Source organism: Ursus arctos, unplaced genomic scaffold (genome assembly GCF_023065955.2).
Source record: "Ursus arctos isolate Adak ecotype North America unplaced genomic scaffold, UrsArc2.0 scaffold_12, whole genome shotgun sequence".
NCBI lineage: Eukaryota > Metazoa > Chordata > Mammalia > Carnivora > Ursidae > Ursus > Ursus arctos.
The window spans coordinates 3465816-3492380 of NW_026622786.1; the positions used below are offsets into that span (position 1 = coordinate 3465816).

General features: G+C 43.7%; 1 non-coding gene across 1 annotated transcript; it reads right to left on the reverse strand.

Annotated features, from left to right (window-relative positions):
- Positions 1–8515: 8515 nt before the first annotated feature.
- LOC125282911 (U1 spliceosomal RNA) lies at positions 8516–8679 on the reverse strand. The gene has a single exon (XR_007190390.1). It is a non-coding gene; the product is annotated as a U1 spliceosomal RNA (small nuclear RNA).
- Positions 8680–26565: the final 17886 nt, after the last annotated feature.

Below are 26565 nucleotides of genomic sequence, written 5' to 3' on the forward strand. Positions count from 1 at the left end.
TCCTTACTTCCTATGGAGGAATTTCTCCCTGGTTTTGTGAGCCTGACACTAAAGAAACTACTCTGGAATATTTGTCTCTTCCCTTTAGCTGTTTTGCTTTCCAGGCTAGTGGCCCACATACGTGTGACCATGGCCACCTCCATATGTGTCACTGAACATTCATGACAAAGTGAAAGAAGACCCAACAAATTACCCATTCTGCTTGCCAACTTACAACTAGACTATGTGATAGTATTGGTTTGTGAGATGTTTCAAAATTTTATGATCTTAGTCCTTTTAAATATATTGAGGCTTTTTTATGGTTTAGTGTATGTTCTATACTGGACAATGCTCTGAGTGCAATTGAGAGGAACTGTGTTATTTTGTTCCTATTGGGTGGAGTGTTCGATAGATGTCTGTTATGTCATGTTGTTTAAGTCTTTTATCTCCTTGTTGATCTTCTGCAAGATTTTTTAAGTTTTTTTTAAAGATTTTATTTATTTATTTGTCGGAGAGAGAGAGAGTGAGGGAGCGCACAAGCAGGGGGAGCAGCAGGCAGAGAGAGAAGCAGGCTCCCTGCTGAGCAAGGAGCCCAATGCGGGACTCGATCTCAGGACTCAGGCAGGGAAAAAATTTTTTTTTAACAACAGAAATCACACAATAAGGTGGTGGAAGTGAAAACAACTGTCAGCAATCTCCAACACTAAATACAACCAATTACAATGGATTCAAAACCTCGCAAATTGGGTGTAAAAGTAAGTTCCAGCTATGGCAGTGTGTTAGACAGAAAAAGGCTATATATTAAGAATAGTATAAGTCTGTACCAGGTTAATTGTAAGGCATTGTCAGTGAAGACATGACTCTCATACAAAGACAAAGCGCAGGGGGAAGCTTTTAAATTGGTTGAAGAAGTGATATTCTAGTGTCTACAGGAAATGTCAAATTGTTTTTCCCTGGCTGCCCTCTGCGGCCAAGATAATGTGATGAAGGAAAGAAACCCTGGAATTTTCACTTTTTATTCATCCTGCATAGGTCTCTTTAAGACATCAGAGTTTAAAAGCTGGGCTATTTTTTCCTTGCTCTTTTCTAGACACTCAAAAGAAGATTCAGAACTGAGGAACTCAATTATCACTCCAATTTTCCTGGGTATCTCAGCGCATACCCAAAGAGCCAGCCTCCTGAACCTTCACTGTGTAAAGAACTGGTGAAAAAATGGGAGGAAAGAGTTTGGGAGGCACCAAGCAATGGGAGGGCAAAGAGATTGCTTCAGCCAGGGAGGAAATTAGCTTTCCATAGGTCCATGCTAGATTTAGGACTAGACAAGAGTCTGAATTAATTTCTTTTTTAAAAAGATTTTAATCTCCACACCCAACACGGGGCTCAAACTCACAACACTGAGATTGAGTCACATGTTCCACCAACTGAGCCAGCCAGGTGCCCTATTTTCTGATGTTTTTCTAGAAGTTTATTATCTATTTGGGAAGAGATTCCCGCTGCCCCCCTCCCCTGAATTAGGCTCTTTCAAATCAGATATTTTGATTTGAGTGCCATTACTTTTTAGTGCTACTTTACCTAACTCTCCTCTGCGAGCCTTTGTTGCAAGTGCTTTCTATGTGCTACCTGTTTTCCAAAGAGAACAGCTGTGTAAAGCTATTTTAGAATTGCTTTTTCAAAGTCCTTCCAGAGACTCTGATTAGACCTACTCTCCAGCAGTTGAGAAACAAGCATCAGTGGTTCAGTAGCAGAATTCTGGCTTTCCATATGGGAGGTCTGGGTTCCATTTCTGGTCAAAGGAGGGTTTTCCTTGCACTTTTATGTGTCCAGTGCTCTCTCTGTTGGATTATCTCCTGCACTAGCAGGACAGGTTATTACAGGGTTGTGGGTCTCAGGAGGCAACGCTAAAAAGGAAAAAGGACAACTATACCCCTTAGGTTAATTCCAGAGCAGAACAGGCTGAGGTCTAAACAAGGGATTTCTTAGAGCTCTCTCTCTTTGAAAGGACAGGTGAGTATGGTACGTCATTTGAATACTTGAAACCAAAGCCATTGCTACTTTTGATCTTTCTGCTGGCAGATATCTGGAATTTAACACGTCATTAGGTCACTGATGAGCATGCTGGGTCTAGGGCTGACCACTGAGCAGCCAGCCTCTCCCTCGGGAGTGAGTATCAAGAAATGAAGGTCCAGGAAGGAGAGAAGCTGTGGAACCCAGGAGACACCCTGGTGACTGGAGAGGCATCAGCCGCCTAAGGAAAGGAAAGGTTTGTGTGGAGGAATTAGCCTGGACATGGGGGCTTCAGACTTTTTTCTGTGGAAGTAGGCCCTAGATTTTGGTGGTCTTGGTAAAATTAAGGACAAGAATGAGCCCCAAGTAGACAGCAGCACGTACAAGAAAACCATCATCACCACTGTTTATTTTACATTCCCCTAAGCCAGACCTCTGGCAGAAGGCTCATTTTTAATGCTTATGGGTCAGCAGCACGGGGGGAAGGCCATGCCCATCGCTGGCTCTGGAGGGCTGGAGGAGGCTCTGGAAAAGGAAGGCTCTTGGAATCAAACCGTTTAGGCCTGTTTTCATCACCTCTTCCTCAGCGAAGACTGGGCGAGGTTGCCGAGGAGAGGCGCCCGGCGTGAGACCCGGCGTCCCCAACATCACCCGGCGGACTCCGGGGGACGCAGCAGCACAGGGCGCAGAGCGGACCGAGACCGCCTTCAGGAGCGCTCGGCGGCCCCGAACTGGACGCGGGGTCTCGCCCCCGCAACCCGCCGCCCTGCGCTTCCGACCTACCTCAGCCGAGGCGCCGCACGCTCGGGCCCAACAGTTCTCTCGGACGCCGGCCTTTCTCCCGCGCCACACGGCCGCTCGGGCGGAAAACCCCGTCTCTTCTTTCGCTGGCCGCCGTCTGGGAGCCACACACTCTCCCCTCCGGCCCGCGTTCGGCGAACCACTGTCCCGTACCGGCGGGAGAAGGACTCCCCTCGCCACCTCGCTCCGCTAACGCTCGGGCTTGGAGACCTCTCACCTCGGGACCGGGCCCGGGCCGCCGTGGACGCCCTTCCTGGGCTCGGCGCCTCAAACTAGCCTCCTCCGGCCCGGCCCCCTCAGCGCGGCCCCTCTCGCGGGTCCGAGCCGCGCACCCCTGCGTGCGGCCTGCGGACCAGCCCCGGGCGGCGTCGAGTCCCTGGGTCTGGGCCGGCGACGCGCAGGTGCGCGGGGCGCGCGGACACGGGCGGCGAACTCGCGGCCCCGCACCCGCTGCCCTCGCGGCCCTAACGTCCCGGCGCGACTGAGCCGCCGAGACGCCCAGGCGGGAGCGACCGGGAGGAGAAGGGCAGCCTCCCCTCTCGGTCCTGTCCGATATTAGCTTCCCAGGACGCTCTGGAAGAGACAGAGAGGGAGAGGTGGAAGTAGAGCCGAGGGAAAGGAAGAACTCCGTGCGATTTTCCTCATCTGAAAACCGCATGACGATGAAATCGGGGTCCCGTCGCTGGTGGAGGTGAGTCGAGTTCCCGTCTCCAGTGGGAGCCAAAGCCTTGGCCTGGCTACCAGTGAGTGAGCGGCCCCTGTTCCTTTGGCGTTTGAACGTCTCCCCCGGGCTCTCTGTGGATTCCAAGGAGGCAACTGGTAAGCTTATTTATTTATTTTTTTAATTTTTAAGGATTTTATTTATTTGGGGGAGAGAGAGAGAGAAAGAGCACGTGTTGGGAGGGAGAGGGAGAAGTAGACTCCCAGCAGAGCCGGGAGCCCCCGACTTGACTTGTGGGCTCCATCCCAGGAGATCACGACCTGAGCCAAATGCAGACGCTTAACCAACTGAGCCGCGGGGGCGCCCCTGGTAAATTTATTTTTAATGCACTTACTTGAAGTAAGAGTACTTTAAAATCTTTTAGCAGAGGAAACGGTTTCTGATGGGTTTTGAATGAGGACGTTCAGGTGTGGGGGAAACTAGAGAAAGCAACTGCAGAGGCCGCTTTTAGGCAACAGGCTTGAGAGAGAGAATGTAGGAAGGGCCCACAGCCACCCCCTGGCTGAATACCATGTGACCCACTCAAAATATCTGTAGATCTTAACTCACCAATGGGCTATTTACAACCAGACAGGGTTACCAAAAAAGGGAAAGCGCCATAGTGACCATATGTCCTCACCCTCCTCCTTTAAATACAGCCCCCACCCACTGCTTGGTTGCAGATAGTCTCTGCTTTGCTGACCTGCCAACTACTTCCTTGTGGTGTATTCAGTAAACTTCTGTCTCCTTTGTTCTGCCTTAGGTGAATGCTTTTACCACCTGTGCCACCCCCCCCCCCCAGTCAGGCAGGCCTCACATTTGGGGGCCTCATCACAACAGGTGACACCACAGCAACTACAGTTGAGAGTGTCACACACCGCATCCAAATAGGTTTGACCACCAGGTTGGGCCTATCTTACTTTCAATGCATTGTTTGTGGAACTTACTTAAATATGCATTCAAAAAATATATAACAAGTACATCAAGTCCACCTTTTGCTATTTTTACACAGATAGAAAAGAAGAATCAATGATAAAGGCTGGTAAGATAGCCTTTAAATATCTGATATTTCCATTAAAATTCTTCCTCTCTTATATATAACCATCCAGCCTCTTTTTATCCCAAATCTGATATCCATGGCCAAACCCTAAAATCAGTTTATTGGTTCCAGCTTATTCTTCCTCCTACTGTATCTAAACCTCACTCCCATATTCCTTCATATGCCAAAAAAAAAAAAAAAAAAAAAAATCCACTCACTTGGAGTTGCCAATTTGCAACCTTATGTTTGACAAATCAGCCCAGCAAATGGGGCTTTCCCTAAGACTCTCCTTAGAATTAAGCAGAAAATTTAAACAACACATTATTTTTCATGATCAGAAATAATTAAAAGGCCTTGAAACTGAACTAATTTTACTTCAAGAAAAAATCCAGAGGAAATGCTAAGTATTGTAGACATTGTGCCTCTCTATTATCTTTGCAGACAACTGAAGATTTATTCTCTTCAGAGGGTACAAGAGAATATCTTTAGCCACATGATCAACCAGTACATGTAAGGACATGGATACAATACTAAAGTGAGAGGGGCAAAGTAACAGCATACTTTGATCTGTGTGATGATTACATAAGTATATGCATATTTCAAAATTCATAGAGCTGTGAAAAAAAAAAATACAAAGCTGGCAAACTTAGGGGCGCCTGGTTGGTTCAGTTAGTTAAGTGTCTGACTCTTGATTTCAGCTTAGGTCATGATCTCAGGGTTGTGAGGTTGGATTCTGTCCTGGGCATGGAGTCGGCTTAAAATTCTCTCCCCCTCCAAGAAAAAAAAAAAAAAAAAAGATTCTCTCTCTCCCTCTGCCCCTCCTCATTCCTTTTCTCTCTTAAAAAAAAGCTGGTAGGGGGCCTGGGTGGCTCAGTTGGTCAAGTGTCTGCCTTTGCTCAGGTCATAATCCTGGGATCCTGGGAGGGAGCCCCACATTCTGCTGCCTGCTCCGTGGGAAGCCTGCTTCTCCCTCTCCCCACCACCCCCTGCGAGTGTTCTCTCTCCCTCTCTTCTCTTTCTCTCAAATAAATAAATAAAATCTTTTTTTAAAAAAAGCTGGCAAACTTATACTACCTAACTTTAAGACTTATTATAAGCTCTTCTAAGCAAAACAGTGGGCAGTAGCGTAAGGAAAATAATATAGATAAACGGAACTGAGTTGAGAGGCCTGAAATAGACTCACGCCTATATGGTCAGGTGGTTTTCAATAAAGACTTAAACCAATGCAATGGGTAAAGGAATGTTACTGAAACCAGTGGTGCTAGAAGAAAACTTTATTCCTGCCTCACAAAAGTTATTTTTTTATGACTCATAGATCAAAACATTTAAGTTTTTAGAAGGAAACATATGAAAATATCTTTGTGAACTGTGTAAGCAAATATTCCTAGCACAGGGCACAGAAAAAAATCATTATAAGAGAAAGGAATAGTAAATTAGATTTTATCAGTGTTTTAAAAAATCTACTCAAGAAGACACCATCATGAAAGGAAAAAAGCAAGCCATAGACTGAGACTAAATATTCAAAAAAAAAAAATCTATAAAGTACCTGTGTCCATAATATATTATGAGCTCCTAAAATTTGTTTTTAAAAAATCAGGCAATGCGTCTATTAAAATATGGGTAAAAGACTTGAACAGATACTTTAGAAATAAAGTTATAATAGTCAATAAACACCAAAAAAGGGAAAGCGCCAATAAGAGTGCTCAGTATCATTAGTTGTCAAGAAAATGGAAATTAAAACCACATTGAGATATTATTACACTCAGCAGAATAAATAAAATTCAAGTCTGAAAACACCAAATCTTGGTAAAGATATGGAACAATGTTAAAAATCATTCACGACAATTGTTAAGGAACAGTAAGGCAGGCTTTATTCAGAAGGACTACTACAGTGGGGTTTTGTTTTAGACTAGCCTAGGCTCAACTCCAAGTACAACAAAGGATAGTGGGAAATGTATAGCCTGAAGCAGGAACAGAGAGAGGGTTAGTGAATGACGATTTACTAAGAGGAAACATCGGGAGTAAGGGAGAATATACTGGCTGTATATTGTGGTTTTCCCGGAGTCCAGGGGACTCTTGCTGAAGGCCTACCAAAATGATCAGGCACCACCCCAAGGATGGTGGAGGATGAGGAACTCGACCAGATACCATGCAAGGGGGAATTCTGGTTAAAAGGACATGGCAGGATTCTTGCTAAAACTGGACAACACAAAAACAAACTCAGAAGTCTGAAAATCAGGGCCTACTGAAGAAGAGAGTTTTAGAAGAGCCTGGCAGAGTTTGGTCAAAGAGAATTTTTGTCAACAACCAGAGCCCTCATATATTGTTGGCATGACCATAAAATGATACGACCACTTTGGGAAACATTTTGGCAGTTTCTTTTAAAATCAAACATACACCACCACCCCCCCTTCGATTCCATCAAACCCTCTCTTAGATGTTCGTCCAAGAGAAATTAAAAAAAAAAAATTGTCTATGAAAATACTTACAATAAGAATGTTCATAGTAGCTTTATTCACAACAGCTCGAACTGGAAACAACCCAAATATCCATGATCAGGAGAATGGTAAAGAAATTGTGAATTATCTATGTGATGGAATCCTACTCAGCAATAAAAAAAGAATGAAAATCTGATATACTTAATAACATGGGTAAAATTCAAAGACATTATGCAGAGAGAAGTAGACATAAGCATACATATTCTGTGATCCCATTTACAGGAATTTCTAGAAAGAGCAGAACTAATTTAAGGTGAAATAAACGGTTGTCAAAAGAGTCAGAGGATAATGACAATATTCATGATTCTACAGCTTTTAACATGAATGATCCAATATTTCCTAAATCCAAGCACATCTGACAAAGAATGAAGTAGAATGCTCTTAGTCCCATTTTACAGAACAAAGAATGACATCATTGAATGAAGTATATTTATCCAAAGCTATGCAAGGGCAAAACCATTTTTTCTTTTTTTTTAATCGAAGTATAATTAGTCAGTGTTCAGAAAACACATACCAAGAAAGAGATTGGCAGACGCAACTGCCCACAACTGCGGACACTGCACCTGGTTGTTTTCTTAAACTGTAGTTCAATGTAACCGCATTTTCAGATAAGGAAAATCTAAAATTACTTCTGACAGTTAAAAAAAAGTTAACTACAATTCCTACTGCCATTTGAGAAGGAATATTAAGGAAGCTTCCTAATTTGCCAGGCTTCTGAAGCGTGACAAGTGCAAACTGGAAGTTGAGAGAGCGCTACTCTTTTTCTGTATATGAAGGTATTAAGAGAGCCCAAGAGAAGAGGTGGGAGGAAGAGGAAACCGAAGCCAAAAATACGAAGAAGCTACTTTGGGGTAGGAAGGATGGGTGAGTGGTAACTTGGAAACTAGCTAGTAATGGTTGTAAGGTGTAAAAGCAAGACTTATCAAACAAGGCAGCAAACGCTTAAAACATGAAGTCTGAAGGAAGATTAGATATTTAAAGGACAGGAGATAGCCTAGTCGCACCTCTCACTAGATCAGCAGATGAGAAACTGGTCACCGTTCACTTCCAAAACTCTCTATTGTATGTTCCTGGGAGGACCACAGGGCATTCAACAAAGATTCAGGTGACTGTGGTTCCGACTTGCGTGGACGGTATGTACACGATCCGTGTATCAAAGTCGCTTCCTGGCATAAAATAACCATATTACATGTTCAATTAAACAAAACTTGCACGTCGCAAGCAGCTGATTCTACCTAGCACGCGGAAGAAAGCGCACTACTGCTCCGGAAAAACCACAAATGTTTCCTTGGACGTTGTTAGGAAAAAAAAAAAGTTAACAACATTTGGTTTCCGCGAAAACAACAAAAGCAAGCCAACCTATAACCACAGAGCAAAACTAAAACCGCCCCAGTTGTACTTTGCCACAAATTACAAGCTTCATCGAGAGACATTAGCATTCCGTACTACACAACAAGCTAAAAGAGAGACGTCTACTTTTCAACCAAGACAACTTAGGGGAAAGCGCGAACGCAGTCCCCCACTACCACAAATTATGCAGTCGAGTTTCCCACATTTGGGGAAATCGCAGGGGTCAACACATCCGAAGTGCAATGGACGAGCCTCGCCCTGGGAAAACCACCTACGTGATCATGGTATCTCCCCTGCCAGGTAAGTATGACTGGCCCTGTCTCCGCCCCACACCACCCTCACACGCATTACACTGTTTCACACACGCTCACTTGCCTCCCGGACACCCTGAGCCTCCCTACGCCTTACACACATACGCCACGCGCAGCTTCCAAAGACACCACCGCACTCCTTCCCGCCGCACGCAGATGAGATTGTATTTAGGCGGCGGGGGCCGAGGCAGCAGCCCCTGCGCTGCCATATTTACATAGGACACGTCCTACCTGTGACGTCATGGGAGTGGCCCTTCCCTCCGGCCCATGCCCCGCCCCTGCCCTCGTCCTCTCCTCCCTCCTCCCCAGAAGTTCAGCCCGCCAACCAGCCTGCGGGTGGCCGTGGGGGAAGGGACGTCTGCCTCTCCCTCTTTCCCTCCCAACCCCGCGACCACCCCCCCCCGCCCCCCGCGGCGGCGGCGGGCGCGGGTTCTGCCCTTTTGGCCAGCGGGGAGCCTGGCTGGCCATCTGCTGACACCTCTGTACCTTTCTTCAAATAATGCCTTTCAGAGTAGAGAGGTGGAGAGTAGAACATTTAGGAATACAAAGGAAACGCGTTCCTTTCCAATCCAGTCACTTATCTTTACGATATAGGATTTCAATTAAAATTTGAAGTTATACAGAGGTGCCTGGTGGCGTGGTTGGTTAAGCACTGGACACTTTGTTTCACCTCTGGTCTCGATCTGTGGGTGGTGGGCTCCAGCCCGGAGTGGACTCCCGGCTAAGGGCAGAGCGCCTTGGACTATCTCTGGGTCTCCCTCTGTGCTCCACCACCCCTACCCACCCCCCCCGCATGTGCACTCTCTAAAACAGATAAATCTTTTTTAAAAATTGAATTTCGAAGCTATCCAATATCCGAAAGAAACTGAATTTATGGAACTAGAGACAACAGGTGACTGCAAACCAACCCTTCTTACTGTTTTTACCACTATTGGTGTTCCAGCCTGGGAAACTCAAATGAAAGGCTATTTATTTGAACATTAAAAGTAGATTCTATTCTATTGCTCCTATCACGAAACATTTATTGTAGGGTTCCCCTCTGGAGACGTTAAAGCAAGGGTCTGTGGCCAGTCAGGCCAGTAGAGGACATGGCAACAGGGATTAGGTGACAATGTAGCGACTGAATGTGAATGCTTGATCCAGGCCCTATTACCTGAATGCTGGCAGCCAGACTCATTGTCCAGGTGGGAGTGAAGAAGTACTTTCTGGGGAATCTGACCAGCCTTGTAACAGAGAGAACCAGCATATCCTGCTTTATATTGCTTCTATCTCCCCCGCTGCTATGACCTAGAGTGTAGAAATATGTGCTTGCTTAGCTCTGCGGGTAGGCATCTGACAGCTAAGTTTTGCAAAAATTGCTTTTTACCTGAAATCTATCTCACCAGAAGAGATAAGGAAGTAGGCACAGAAATGACCATGCTGTCTTTAAGATTTACAGGATTGACATGACCAGATTCCTGTACACAAAGATCAACTGACCAAGGACAAAAAACTTACATGACCTTCCTCAGATGTCTACAGACAGACATCAGCCAGCTTTTGACCCCCTCCTGCTTCCCTCTTTGGTAACACAAAAGAAACTTCAATTTCCTGCCAAGAGGAAATGGTTCTTTGGGCTAACAGTCCACCATCTCCTTGGTTTGCTGGCTTTCTGAATAAAATCCCCGCTCCGCCCCCAACATCTTGCCTCTTGACTTACTGGCCTGGCATGGGGGGAGCAGAACGAGCTTGGACTCGCTGACAGCCTGCGTGGAAAGACCTGGCATCGGCCTGTAAGGGAATGCGCAGACACCTGGTAAAAATGCAAGGCAGAGTTTTTGCTTTAGATACTGCAGTAGAGGAAAGAGACTTCAATATAAAACTGAGGGCAACTTCCAAATACAGCAAAGACAACTGTGGATTTCTAGCCAAAGGTAAGAGAAAGGGCGTCAGTGATTGGAAAATTACTAACAGAAACTTGTTTAGATATTAAGGGTGGGGGGATTCTTGCTGGAACTGGACTTGGAAGGCCGAGAACTAGGACTACTCGAGGGCTCAGAGGAGCTTGACTAAAGTTTAGTCAAGGAGGGAGCCCTTGCCAGCCCTACAGTGACACTCCCGGAAATAAGCAAAGACCCAAAACAAAAAGAAATGTATTTTTTCAGAGCTTGCAGCTTGCGTTTTTGCAGAGACTGAAAGGAAGGCAGAGGAGTGGGAGAGCTTTATAGTACAAAGATGGGAAGGCTTCAGATGTACCACGATAGGAGGTTGTTGGCATGGGTAAGGCATAGGCAGATGTTAACTTTAAAAATAAGTTATTTTCGCAGCAAAAACATGGGCTTATTTGGGAATAGCAGAGAATTGCAATCCAGGACATGCATGCTATGGCAAAACCATAGGCAAGCTGAATAAACAAAGGTGGCGAATGTCATTTTATGGAGGAGAAGGAGGAAGTTGGGAGGGGTGGTTTTGAACAAAAATCCACTGAAGAAAAAGCAAGAGTTCAGGGTGATGAAGGTTTCTCATGGGCTGAGTTGCTGGGGGGTAATCGATTTCTTGTAGGGGATACAATCTACATTCTTTTTCCTTTGGGGGCTCATGGATGATTCTTTCCTGTTGAGAATTCTTCTGTTGGGGTCTACCATTGACAAGTCTTCCTGTAATTGATGTTGAGTGGTATGGCTCCCCCTTCTGGCCTCCCAACTATTTTAGTGAGGTTTCCTTTATTAATTTTCACACAAACTAGAATTTAGGCATCCTGTGAGAGTGGTTGGGGTGCATTGCACATCTGGCTTTCTCTAGTTGGTCTTAAATTGGAAGCAGAAACAAAAATTACGGAAATTGTCAATTACCAACCCCTGGCACTGTGGATGGGTATATTAGCATGCTCAGGCCCCTGTAAGAAAATACCACAGCCTGGGTGGCTTAAACAACGGCAAGTTATTTCTCACAGTTCTGGAGGTTGGGAAGTCCAAGATCCGGGTGCCACCAGTGGAGGTTTTGAATGTAGCCAAATACTCTACCCCAAAACGTGTCACTTTGGCGTAAGGGTTATTTTGAGCTAAAGGTATATTTCAAAAACAGCACATGCAAGAAGGGTGCGCTGACCTCCCTTCTTCCGAAAAGCAGGAGATAAAACTCCCATGTGAAAGATGCCATCCCTTTACAGGAGGAAAGAAACGTTCTCGTTACCAGAGATAGGAAGTTGAGGCTGAGAGAAATCTATACAAACAGAACTTGTTAAAATAACCCTTATCTGTCTCTTGCCTCCTCATTTATCTTGGTTACTTTTTCACAATTTCTACTCTTTGCTCAACCTAGTACACAAGCACTTAGGCCTAAGCACTTTTTGGGCCTTTATTTTTCCTAGAAAGCTTCCATGTACATGTAAAATACTTCTATGATTTTCTCCTGTTAGTCTGTTTTACATGAACTTAATTCTCAGGCCCAGCCAGAGACCTTAAGAGGGGACAGGAAGAGTTGAGCCTCCCCTGCAGGTTCATTCTGAGGCCTCTTGTCAGGGCTTACACGCAGCCGCCATATTGCTTTGTGCTCACAGGGCCTCTTTTTAGATGAGGGGGAGAAGGAGGGTGTTGAGGAAAAAATATCTTGGGTTTTTACTTCCCCAGAAGTGTTAATCCAGGTTTAGCAGGTGGTGCTGGCTGCAGCCCAGACACCTCTTTCCTCAGCTAAAAGATCATCAAGAGCTATTTCATTATCAAGAACAACTTTGGCCAAAGATTCTAAGGATCTTTGCCCAGCAGTTATCACTTTCAGAATTAAGAAGTTCCTGATCAAAGCCTTATTTACTTTCATCCCTCACCAGGGAAGTAGGGATCAGCCAATAGAAGTGAATCCTGAATTGAGAAAGCCTCCTGGTAGGTTCTCTCTAACTCACAATGTAAATTGGGATTCGACTAATGAGATGCCTTATTTTGCTTGTGAAAAGCTAGGGGCAGAATTAGATTTTTTCCCCAGCCTGAAATAAAAGGTTGCTCTAAATTCCAGAGGTTACCTCCACTTAGCAGTGGCCTGGGAGATAAAGATGAAGGTGTAATCTTTCCAGGCCAATGCTAAAGCAAAGGAAAGGAGAAGAAGGAGAAAGCGCTTCATGTTTAGTTAAAGTATGGAGTCTTGATCCATTGTCTTGGGCAGAAGCAGTCTACCTGGATGTCAGCTACTTCGCTTCATCAATTGATCGGGAGGTCTCCAGCATCTGCCCAGGCTCCGGTGTCAGGTGGAAACTTTTTTAGTTGTGTGATGTGTACCCGAGGTTCAATGCTTCCTAGTTTTGCAGCAGTGTTTGTGGTCAGAAACACAGAGTAAGATTCCTCCGAATGAGGCGCAAGGGCTGTCTTCCCCTGATGACACTTCCAGAATACCCAGTCATCAGGCCATACAGACTGTGACTAACAGAATCCTTTGAATTGGGATCTGGGAAGGCTTCTTTAACCTACTGATGACAGGCCTGAGCATAAGACACTACATACTTACAGTAGCTGGGGACACTGACAAGGGATAGAATTCCAAAAAGTCTGCAAGGTTTTTGTTAGGTTTGTATTTGTCCAGTGATGTGGAGACTGTGGAAGGTATAATGCAAGTGGGAAACACACTTTCTAACAGATTTTCCCTGGGGACATCAGCCTTGCAGTAAGGATAAACCTCAGCCCATCGGAAAACATACAGTAACAAGAACAATTGATAATCTATACTAGGTGGCACTTGAATGAAGCCCAGCTGCAGGTGTTCAAAGGGTCCAGAGGGAGGTTTGAGTCTTCTAGAGTAAAAGTAGTTTTTCCAAGATTATACACCGGACAGGTCAGACTTTGCTGGTAGACTGTTTTTGTAATTTTATACAAGTCTTCCCACCAATGTCTATTTATAATTTGAGTCAACGTAAATGTACTACGGTAGGTGAAAGAATGCGAAAACCAAAAAGTGGGGTTTGTTAGGGAGTCAGGAAGAACCAAGTGACCATCTTCATTTAATTTACAGCCATCGTTTACCCACCTTAATTTTTCTGATTCAGGAGCAGACTGCTTGCTATGTTATAGGACATTAAGACGGCAAAAATCTGGCAACAAGGGGCCATTTTTTGCAGAAGCAAAATGGACTTTATCCAAATATATCATAACCTTTATAGGATCTCTTGCTGTTACTTTGTATGAAAGTCAGCTTGATCACATAGTGAAATTTCTCTCCAAAAACATCTTTTCTACAAACCTTCTACAACTTTCTTTTTACATTCAGGTTTTGGGGACTCCTGGCTGGCTCAGTCAGTGGACCAAGCAACCTTGATCTTGGGTTCTACCCATGTTGGGGTAGAATTTACTTAAAAAAAAAATTCAGATTTTGTCCTACGTTTCTCTTCTTTAAATTACCAGTCTCACTTTAGTCACTAAGACAAAATTACTTTCTTTTCCCTCAACAAAAATGTATTCCCATTCTTCATATTTTTTCTTACCAAAAACACGTATCTTACCTTCCTCATATATGGAAACATTTCCCTTATTATTTCTAATAGTCCGAATTACTTTTATTAGAATTTTTAACTCTCAGAAACCTTAATTTCTAGTCATAATTAAGTAGTAAGCAATTGTGAACTGTCTGTTACAGCAGTGAGGTGGGAAATTGAAGCGACTCCAGTTTAGAAAGTTTCCCTCTCTGCTGTTTTTCTGCTAGGCCCCATTTACTCATGTTCCATATTTTGCCTCTGAATCAGCCAAAGAAGCTATGTTCCCACTTCAAGGGGGAATCAAGAAAATTAACCATTCTCTGGGTTTTGTCCTAGACCTGGAACACCTGTAAACACCTAAGAAGAGCCAGATCCCAAACATGTTCCAGGATATTAGCTTCAAACAAACCCCCTGACACTGGCATCAATATCCCTACCTTCCTTAAGTTATGCAGTAACACCTGCAGTTCCCCTGACACTCTGGTGACACTTGGACTGGATCTCCCAGGGATTCCTGAAGAAACACAACCCTAGACCCTTTCCAAGGTAAACGCCTTGCCTCAAGCAACAAGGAGACTTACTCTCCTTTCTTTCCCAGTCTTTTAGCCATTGGGTCTGCTATTCTCCACCTGTCACTCACGCTATTCAGTACACTTTGTTTTCACTTTCTCTGGCTTGTGTTTCATTTCTGTCCTGCATGAAGCCAAGGAACCTCGTGGTTGGTCCTGTGGGACCCTCCCTGGGTGCTCGGACCCAGCCTGCCTGCATCACGAGTTTCCCTAGATTTGCAAATTTATATTTTATAATTTCTAGAAGCACTTGCCTTTTTAAATTTTCTAATGTGGCACTAACACATTTAAGTAGCTTTTAGTTTCTGTGTAATAAGAAGCCAAAAGTAGATAAACCTATTATTTAGTAATTAAGGTTCTAATATTTTGTCTTATTTGGAAATGATCTAGATATTTAATGAATTTAACCTACTATTTAACCTCACTTAGCAAAACGGTAAGGTTTTAGGTTACCAAAAAGATTGGGGAAAACTACTGAAGCAGACACAACATGAATTTATTTGGCTAGTAAACTCCAGTAGAATAAAAGTTTCATATTTAATGCTGATAACTCTAAAGATGTGTCTGTTTTAATTAAACCATCAACCTTAAACTAGATTTTATAATTTAATATTTTCCCAGATCATATAAACTTTAAAAATACTTAGGTTAGTTTCTTTTCCTTTTCTTTCTTTCTTTTTTTTTTTTTTTTTTTTTTTTTGTAGAGAGGAAGTAGGGGAAAGTCAGGGGGAGGGGGAGAGAGAGATTCCCAAGCAGGCTCCACGCAAGGAACCTGAGGCAGGGCTGTTCTCACAACCTTGAGATCAAGACCTGAGCTGAAATCAGGAGCCGGACGCTTAACCAACTGCCCCAGTTTCTCTTTCTTTCTTTCTTTCTTTCTTTCTTTCTTTCTTTCTTTCTTTCTTCTTTCTTTCTTTCTTTCTTTCTTTCTTCTTCTTTGAGTTTTAGAATGTCCAATCCTTACAAGCACGTGCCTTCAAACCAAGTAAACAGAGCTCTTTCACAAATTAATTTCAACAATACCATCCAGAGGTAGAAAAATATTTGACATTACTCTCTCACTCTCTCTCTCTCTCCACATACACACAAACACACATAGATGGGTGCAAAAACCCTATAGTTACTAATATTTGTAGAGATGTTAAGATGTGTATTTGTCCCTGAAATTAATCTTAAGGAGACTGTGCTAGACCTTTGGGCATAAGGTCCCTTCTAGCAGTTTGTATTTTTACGTGGCCGCTTTCCCTTTTCTCCAGCCTCTAGTCTCAGGGGATTGTGGGCTGTGTTTACATTTCAAAGACGTGGAAAGATGTATAACTTCAAGGGACAGAGAATCTAAGTTTTTCCAAGAAGGGTTTTGGGGGTTTTGTTTGTTTGTTTTTTAAGCTATTATTTGTCAGAGAGGGAGAGAGAGCACAAGCAGGGGGAGCAGCAGATGCAGAGGGAAAAGCAGGCTCCCAGCTTTGCTGGGAGCCCAGATGCAGGACTCAATCCCAGGACCCTGGGATCAAGGCCTGAGCCAAAGGCAGATGCTTAACTCACTGAGACACCCAGGTGTCCCAGGACTTTTTTTTTTAAGGCATATTCAATAAGTCTTTTTGAGATAAACAGGAGAGGTTTGGGGATTAGTAAGGGAATAGGTGAATTCCGAATCGCCTCTAAAACTAACTTTTGTTTTGCAAAAGCTACAATGTAAGATAAGGACAGTTTGCTGGGACTGCCTCAAAGATTTGGGTTTTAAATTAAATGACAATTTAGGCTGAGCCACCTATCCAACTACATTATCGGCTTTCTTTCTTTCCCTCTGGGTACAGAGTTTTAATTTTAAATATTTCTGGCAGTATTGAATAACCCCACTTGGGTGTAAGCTGGGTCCCCAAAGGGGGTGCAAAGGATATTAGCTTTCCAAAATCCAAAGTCACTCTCACCGAGACCCAAAACAAAGAACCAACAACTTCCATGCTCCAGGCAGACAAAAAGCCTAGCCCAGTAATGCAAAGTGAGACAAACAAGACAACAGCTATCCCAGGGAGAGAAAGGATCATACAATGGGTTTGGATTTGAAACGAAAGGGACAATATGAAATTTTATTTTTCCTCTCTCAGTTGGGCACTGTAGATAGAAATTCAGAACTGATTCTGGTAAGAATTTTCACCCTTCACCTGGCTTCTACCAGTTTTTCCAGGATCCCCTCTGTAGGCCCTAGTATCTGCCAGAGTTTCCCCTTGTCTGTTTAAAGGAATAAAATAGCAGGTTACCAGAAAATCCCTCGTTTTCACCAACTCTGGGAGGGGCCCATATGGGGCCCTCCTTTGAAGGTAGGTAAGGAAGTGTCTATAAGGCCATCGACTTGGGAGGACTTTTGTTTACACTTTTGTAGTCTTTTCTGAGTGGAAAAACAATGCAGAGGATTAGTAGAATGAGTACTCAAAGGAGGAAAGAGGGGAAAAATAGCAGTTACATCAGTGGTATAGTCTTTTGTTTAATTTTCCATGAGCCTTTTGCAATGAATCTTTCAATGAGTTGGAAGGCTTCTGGAGGCTTTTGCTGGCCAATTAAAACAGGTATCCCATTCTGTTTAATTTGAAAACCCTGACTTTTAATACACTTAAGTTATCTTATCTACTTGCAATGTTCCCCATCATGGCCATTGTAATTCCGAGTTGCCATTTCTTTTTTTTTTTTTTTTTTTTTAAGATTTTATTCATTCATGTGACAGAGAGACAGCCAGCGAGAGAGGGAACACAGCAGGGGGAGTGGGAGAGGAAGAAGCTGGCTCTCAGTGGAGAAGCCCAATGTGGGATTCAATCCCGGAACGCCAGGATCACGCCCCGAGCCAAAGGCAGCCGCCCAACAACTGCGTCACCCAGGTGCCCCCCGAGTTGCCATTTCTATAGATATCCACAGCTCCTGGCACCATAGTTTTTAGACATAATGTAAGCAGGCTGGCCAGAAGGTGGCGCGCTTGACTCCTTAGAATCTCAGAATTCTTTGAACTAAGCCTTCCTTCACACAAAACAAGACAAACAAGGGCACCTCAACACACCAGCAGGAACCAAAGATGTTACTGGCAAAGAGAAGGCCCTGTATACCACCATCAATTCCCAGCGTGGACTAAACCAGTAGACTCCAGTAAATGGGGAGTGGACAGGAAATAAAGGACCAACCAGCAAATCCTAGTAAATGGAAACTGTGGACTGGAAACGGGGAAAGGAATCCAACATGCAACTGCGGAGTGGACTGAACCAAGGGCTAAGGACTGCGGCTCTCTCAGAGCCTCCTGTCAGTCTAGACTACCCCCATTACCCCAGGACTGGGAAGCCAATTAGGTAAGTAGCTCGAACGCAAAAAAGAGGGGACCTCAAACCAAGAGAGGCTTACCAATAGTCCTTGGAAAGGGCAAGAAAGACTGAGCTCAAAAGGCACCACGCCTGTTTCTCATTGTCCCTGAAAGCCGTCAGAAGTTCACTTTGGATCCCTATGCTGCACCAAATCTGTTAAAAATACCAAATTCAGCCCGTGAAATTTGAAGATCTAATTGGCTTTATTAAATAATTCACGAATCAGGCAGCATCCCATCTAGCAAGGGCAGGGGAACTCCGCTGAGTTTACACAGAACAAAGGTTTTTAAAGACAGACGGCACAAAGATAAAAGAAGAAAGGAATTTTTGAGCAAGAACTGCATAGTTAGGCAAGGTTGCCTTCCTAGGGGGAAAGAGGGGTCTATCAGTGAAGTTCCTAGGATTGACCAGGAAATTCCACGTTGACTGGTTAAAGGTGACATTTCTGGGAGGTTGAAACTGCAGTTGGATTAGGTAGTAAATCTTGTCTTACTGGGTTGGGGTCTTAACCTAAGTGACGCCATTTGGAGCCTGGTTTTCTTTGTAACATACTGTTGCCCGGTGAACTGGGGAGACACCAGGCTGTGGGGCCTCAATCCAGCCAGTCGTGAAGAGAGGGAGAGAGGGAGGGAAAGCAAGAGTGACAGGAAAAGCTAGAGCAAGAAGGAGCTGCGCGCCTGAGGATTGGGTTTCTATCTTTTATTGACAGTTGTTAACTAGGTGGCAGAATCTTTACTACTTGGGGTAGGAAGCAGGGTTTCCCATTTTTTCTTCCTAATTTGGTCAGGGGGTTCCTGTCATGGCACCTGCCATCTTGGCTGGTCTGGTTTGATCCGGCTTCTTGTGGAGTGCTTCTGGGACGGCCTCTGACCTCCCCTGTAGCTGGCCACGACTTCCTCATTGCTGACCTCCAGGTCTCCTGTCAGAACCTCACAGCCCCCCTGTTCTCACAGCATCAAAACCAGACAAATGATCCAGGATGTTGAACTAGGCTGCTGACCAGCTCCTCAAAACTCAACCCTGGAAGAATTAGAGAAGCAAGAAAGAAACATGACTTACAGGAATTATAAAAAATTATAAACCTCCATAGAGCCTAAAGGCGATTTTGAACTGGTACGTGTGTGGAAGGCTGATGTTCAGAGGGAGCAGAGAGACAAGGTTCAGAGGGAGCAGAGAGACAAGATGGAGAAAAGCGCTGTAAGTGCTGCTCTTGCATCTCACTCCCATGGCACTGGCTCAATCATTTCTTATCCCTTCAAGAAAGAAATTACCCATGGCACTTACTCAGTTTGCCAATGTGGCAGGTGCAGTTTGGTATGTGGGACCCACATAAACTTTGTGGAGGAAAACAGATGCAAACAGGTGTAGCAGACAAACCTGATGATCCCTGAGTCTCCTCCAAGACTCCGGAGCTGATGATTGCCATAGCCTCCCCCAGTGCTGCTTACCCATCCGTAAGCATAAAAAGGATCCCTTAAGTAGATTTCCCCAATGGACTGTAAGACAATAGTAACGCAAATGATTGTATTGTACGTGCTGCTGTACACTTGGGGACTCACCCTTGATTTTACTAAGACCACCAAAGACGGAGACCTACCTCTACCGAGTTCCCCTCATCTCCCTGTGGATTCTTTCCCACAAGTCTCCCCCTTCCTGGTGCCCTTAATTCCTTCCCCTCCACCGGGGCATCTGCCCAGCCCTGCAACTTCTCTCAATTTTGGAATTTCATTTCTTGATCCCCATTCCATAGTGAGATGTGGCCCAATGGTCTGTCCAAGTCCAGCATGTGAATCAGTGACCAGAAGACTCTTTGGATTCCAGGGACCACCAGAAGAAAGAATAAAAGTAACACTGGTTTTAGACCCAAATATGCAAAACTTCAAAGACCCATCAGACACACCTGCCACTTGAAGGACATGGCCTCTCCAAAGTCCCTGTTCACCCAAATTCTTCAATGTCTTCTTCCCTGCAAATTATTGGAGGGGTTTAGTTCTCACTTTCCTCCCCTAATGTGGCAGCTGTTCCCTGAAGGTCAGAACCCCAAAGGGACCTAACTTGCCTGAACAATAGATAGATAGTTCAAAGTAAAACTGCTGAACACACTGCCTTGGCTGGATTTGAAGCTCAAGGGGGCGGGGGCTAGAGTTACACCACTGAAACACCAATGCCGCCCAGTGGTGTGCTGTACGAGGTCAAATCAGAAAGAGACACCGGAGAGACTTGGAAAAAGCAACTGTAAACTAGTTTTTCAGTGCTCTCTGAACAACACAGTCAAAAAACAGACACCCAGAGCAAAGGCTTGCATAGGAGATTTAATGTCAGTCAATGCTATAGAGTTTTGGCCTTCAACTCTAAATATAGGATTTGAAAAAGCCTAATTCTGAAGTAGGCTCTTTACAAACTGATAACAAATCTCTGTAGAAAAACATCAGAGATTCGTCTTGTTCTTATCTCTGGTCCATACCTGTTGTGGACCCACGGAAAGTTGATTCCTTCACTGCTGACATATTCTCTTTGCCCACCCATTGCTTGGGACCTCCCAAACCCTTTCCTCCCAACCATGAGATGAACACCGGTTCTTTTCCCCAAGCAGGTGTTCAGGACCCAGTGATGGTTCAGGAGGCTGGACTGGTGGGGTAAGGATGTGTCTGACTTACTCCAGAACATCTGGGTGATAACTGAGTTTCTCTCCTTCTGTGCCTCTATTGAGTTTCTGGAAAAGGCCAAGGATTGAATCTTGCTTTTCAATTCTTCTGCCCGACACAGACCTCTATAAAAGCAAATAAAGGAAAATTTGTTCACGATGTCCTCCCTTCATCACATGCTCTGACCTGGCCCCCCAGAAACGCTGGTTCAGGGAAAAAAATTGGAGTAGATTACAGGTACTGGTAGATGTCGGCATATTACTCCTCTATCTAATTTAAAGCTTTCTTTTGCTTTTTACCTTTGTCTGATATTCATGTTTCACTCTTTCATCCTTTTGTTTACAATTAGCCTGGTACAGATTTTTACTACTCTTAAGATTTAACTCTTTTCTAATATAGTGCTATATCTAGAAGTTACTTTTTTATCCAATCTGAGAACATTGGATCCATTGTAATCCACAGTTATTGGTGTCGTGTTGGAAATTCCTGTCACAGTATCCCTTCCACCACCTCAGCGTGTGGTTTGTTGTTTTGCTTTTTAAGAAAAAATTTCATCCTGTCTTTGTTAATTAGACAGGTCTCCTTAGATAAATTGTATTTTCCTATAGCATCTTTGGAATTCCCAAGTCACTAATCAGGGCGGGAGGGGGTTATTGGAGGGGATGGGAGGGATTTAAAATAGCTTTATTTTTTTTTAAGACTTTATTTATGTGAGAGAGAGGGAGAGAGACAGTGAGAGCACCAGGAGAGGGAGAAGAGCGGAAAGGAGAGGGAGAAGCAGGCTCTCTGCTGAGCAGGGAGCCCAGCCTGGGCTCAATCCCAGGACCCCAGGACCATGACCTAAGCCGAAGGCAGACGCTTAGCTGACTGAGCCCCCCAGGTGCTCCTAAAACAACTTTAAATATAGATTGATTCACTCAAAATCCATTCCATCCTCTTAGTTGACGAGGTCAAAAAATTAAAAACTATTGTATTTCTCAGATTCCCTTGCAGGTCGGGTTCTGGATGGAAATTAGATGCACACAAGAGAGTTGGCAGGGGGAGCGCCAGAGCCTGCTTCTCCCTCTGCTTCTGCCTCTCCCCTCCACTCGTGTTCTCTCATGCTCTCTCTCAAACAAATAAATAAAATCTTAAAAAAAGAGAGAGTTGTCAGAAGTGAGGATAGGCAAACTTCTCACTGCTGCTGTTGATGATAAATAAGGTTATGGAACCATGAGTGTTTAAACACTTTGTTGACAGTCACATTCTAGATTCTATCACTAGTTTAGTAGGTGTGAGAGATGGTGGTGTTGGCAGAGTTGACGCTTCCTGGTTCCTGGATGGCAGCTAAGGAGGAAAGCCATTGGATTGGGTATACCAGTGCTTTGACTACTTCTGTGGCGCAGGCGTTGGGGGAGGAGATAAGGACAGGGGAGGAAAGCACCAGAGCAGGGCAGGAAAACACTGTTCGTGTCTTTCCATAAAAAATGTAGAATAGGTTTCTGGGAGGTCATATTGTTGGTGGATACACCATGGTTCTCGGTGTTTAGTATTCCCAAGCCTTCTGTGTTCAGGAGATGAATTTGAGATGACTCCTAACTTTAAAAGCGAAAATACAATGTCTAAAGCTCCTAGAATTAAATATAGTATAGTATGTTCACAGTCCTGGGAGAGGAGAGATTTCTCAGAGAACAAAAAAGACTTAACAATAAAAGAAAAAAATATATGAATTGAATTTCATTAAAAAAAAAAACAAAACATTTATGCTCATAAAAAATTATAAAAAGTGAAAAGGCAAGCCATTCTGGGAGAAGCTATTGCAATACATTTATCTAACAAATGATTCAAATCCTGAATATAAAAAAATTTAGGCACCAGTAATAAAAAGTCAAGCCATCAGTAAAAGGAATCAGGACTCTGGGCCCCAGCCTGGCTCAGCTGAAAGAGCATGCAACTTTTGATCTGAGGGTCGTCAGTTTAAGCCCCACATTCAGCATAGAGACTACTTTAAAAAAAATAAAAGTTAAAAAAATTTTTAAAAAAGGGGGGCGCCTGGGTGGCACAGCGGTTGGGCGTCTGCCTTTGGCTGGGGGTGTGATCCCGGCCTTGTGGGATCGAGCCCCCCTGTCGGGCTCCTCCACTATGAGCCTGCTTCTTCCTCTCCCACTCCCCCTGCTTGTGTTCCCTCTCTTGCTGGCTGTCTCTATCTCTGTCAAATAAATAAATAAAATCTTTAAAAAAAGTTTTTAAAAAGGAATCAACGCTTTTTGGAGAAATGGCTGATTCTGACACTGGGGCAGGAAATATACAAAGGTGATCCTAGCACATTTTGTAATGCCAGAAAATACTAAAGTATTAAAGAAAAAAAAAACAAACTCCGCAATGGGGGGGTACGTCAAAGGAACACAGAAATCAACTGAAAAAGCTCCGAGTGGCTGAAACTGAAACAATTTGGGCAACAAAATAAATAGTATTGGATTATAACACCAAAATATAAAATAAATATCCATGGCGGCACTGGGTGGCTCAGTTGGTTAAGCGGCTGCCTTGGGCTCAGGTCATGATCCCAGGTTCCTGCCATCAAGGTCTGGGTTCGAGCACTGGGATTGAGCCCTGGGATAGAGCGGTATTAGGCTCCCTCCTCAGCCTCTGCCCCTCCCCCCCGCTCGTGTGCGCGCGCGCGCGCGCTCTCTCAAATAAATAAAATCTTTTAAAATAAATAAATAAATATCCACGTGTCCATATTGATATGAGTAAATAGATAAATAAATGAATAGGGAAAATAGACAAATGTCCCAAGCAAAGGTATTCCAAATTTATGTAGACACTCTACTGAGTGATTCCTTCTCCCCATGGAAATGGGGTAAAAAGTGATTTTACAGTGGAGAAGCCTAACGAACACTACCTCAGCCCGCTGACCAAGATCGACATCAACGTGCTAAGTCATGGTAATAGTACATACTGTCAGGAAACAGCTCAGGAGCACCTGGGTGGCTCAGTCGGTTTAGCTTCTGACTCTTGGTTTCTGCTGGGGTGATGATCTCAGGGCCGTGGGATCCAGCCTTGGGTCCAGCTCTGTGTTCAGGGAGGAGTATGCTTCTTTCCCTCCCCCTACCCCCACTTCCAAGCTCGCTCTCTCTCTCAAATAAACCAATAAATCTTAAAAAAAAAAAAAAAGGAATAAAATTCAAGTAAATTCGAAGATCAAATTGGTTTTTTAAAAGATCCCTGAATCTGACAGCATGCCAACCAACAAGTGCAGGGGAGCTCCACTAAAAGGAGATTTTTTTTTAATTAATTTATTTATTTGAGAGAGTGAGAGTGAACAGGGTTTGCGAGGGGCAGAGGGGCAGAGGGAGAGGGAGACAGAATACTAAGCAGACTCCACCCTCAGCGCAGAGCCCCATGTGCCGCTGGATCCCACGACCCTGAGATCAGGACCTGAGCCGAAACCAAAAGTCGGATGCTTAACAAACTGCACCACCGAGGCACCCCCAAAAGGAGGTTTTTAAAGGCAAAGAGAAGGCATTAAAAAAAGAAGAAGAAAGAAAGAAAAACAAGAACGAGGAACTTACCAGCAAGGAACGTATTATTTAGGCAAGATGGCCCTCCTTAGGTGAGAGGAAGGGGTTTACCAGTAAAGCTCCTAGTATTGACCAAGAAATCCCATGTTGACTGGTTGAAGGTTACATTGCTGGGGGGTTGAAACTGCAGTTGGGTCAGGTATTAAGTTTTGGTTTACTTACTGGGCCCTTAATGTAAGTGATGCCACTTTGGGCCTGTGGTTTTCTTTTTAACACGACTCAGAAATCAAAGTGATGAGAATGGTACTTTACCTCCCCAAACCCACAACCCCCGTCTGATCGGGGGAAACATCAGACAGATCCCAGTTGAGGGACATTCTACAAAGTACATGACCTGTACTCCTGAGATTTTCAAAGTCATCAATGACAAAGGAAATCTGAGAAACTGTGACAGTCAATGGGAACATAAGGAGAATGTAATGGGATATTCTGGGTGGAATCCTGGAATAAGAAAAGGTCATTACGTAAAAACTAAGGAAATATGAATGAAATATGAACTTTAGTTAATAATAATGTATTCGTTCAATTATGACAAACATACCAATCTAATGCAAGATGCTAATGGTAGGGGAAACTGAATGCAGGGTATATGGGAATCTTCTGTACTATCTTCTCAACTTTTCTATAAATCTGAATCTACTCTCATATAAAAAAGTTTATGTAAAAAGTAAAAAAAAAAAGTCAAGCCAATTATAAAAGTGGACAAAACACTTGAAATCTCTTCACAAAAGAAGATTTCTTTATGGCCAAAAGGTATAAGAAAGAATCCTCAATCATGACTCATTAGAAACACAAATTTAAAATACCGTGATATACCAATACATACCTATCAAAATGGCCAAGATTTAAGTGACGGAGAACACTCATGCTGACAAAAATGTTGCTGGTAAGAGAGTAAAACAGTACAACCTTTCTGGGAAACTGATAGATCCTAATAAAGTTAAAAATATAAATATCCAGGGGCACCTGGGTGGCACAGTCAGTTAAGCAACTGACTCGGTTTTGGCTCAGGTTGTGATCTCCAGGTCATGATCTCAGGGTCATGAGATCAAGCCCCACATGGAGCCCCAGGGCAACTCTGTGCTGTGCTCGGAGTCTGCCTGGGATTCTCTCTCCCTCTGCCCCTCCCCAATGCACACTCTCTCTCCCTAATAAATAAATCTTTTAAAAAATATATAAATATCTCATGACCTAGCAATTCTACTACCAGGGTTATACTCAAACAAAAAGAACATACAGTGCACAAAAAGATTCCTACAAGAATATTCATAGCAGCATGATTCGTAATGTCCAAAACCAAAAATAGCCCAATTCACACATTGGGAAAACACTCATTGATAATACCAAAGTGATCTACTGATACACATGACAAAATGGATGCATCTCAAAAATATTATGTTGCAAGAAAATAAAAAAGCCAGACACAAAAAGTATATTCGCTTATGAGTATTTCAAGAAGAGGCAAAATTAATCTATGGGTATAGAAATCGGAATGGTGATTGCTTCAGTGGGGGCGGGGTGAGGATTGACTGTGTTAAAAAACAAAATTCAACCGAGTAAATTTGAAGACCTAATTGGCTTTATTGAGCCGTTCATGAACCAGGCAGCATGCCACGTAGCAAGCACAGAGATGCTCCCAAGAGTTGTACAAAATGGAAGGTTCTTACACGAAGGAGGGTAGGGCAAGGAAGTTATTAGCTAAAGAAAAGAAAGTTGTGGGGTATTTTTAAGGACCCAGAGAATACTACACATTTTTACCAGTAAAATTTTTTCTATCTCTCTAGGAATAGAGGCCAAGCTATTAATTCAGGTATCTCACGGGTATGGTTTGTTCTGGCAGAAATCAACAGTCAGTCAGGTTTGTAGAGTCAGATGGTTTTTTGCAGGGTGGGGGCAAAAAGATAGGATAAGTCTTGACCATCAGCAACGAGGGTCACAAAAAAAAATAATAATATGTTAACCCAGGGGCTACGATTTATTCCTAATAACAGGCCATTGTAAGAAGAACTTAGGTAAAGACAGTTAGGTGTTTTGGCTAGTATATGGGTTTCAGGCAAGACAGAGGAATTAACAAGTAAGAGATTCAGTCCATACAGCAAATAACCTATGAAAGCAGTGAGTTTTTCGATATTAGAGGGTTTTACCACCAACTAAGGAGTCTTACTTACTGTGTGTAATATAGCAACAAGCGTTAGCATACTAATATAGTAGGACAAGTAAAAGCCCCAATACCTCAATCCGACAGTCCTTAATGATTAATTCCCCAAAGAGTCTAAAGGCTGTTCTGCAAGTGAAAATGCCAAGTATAAGCCCATTCGCGGAATTCTTCAT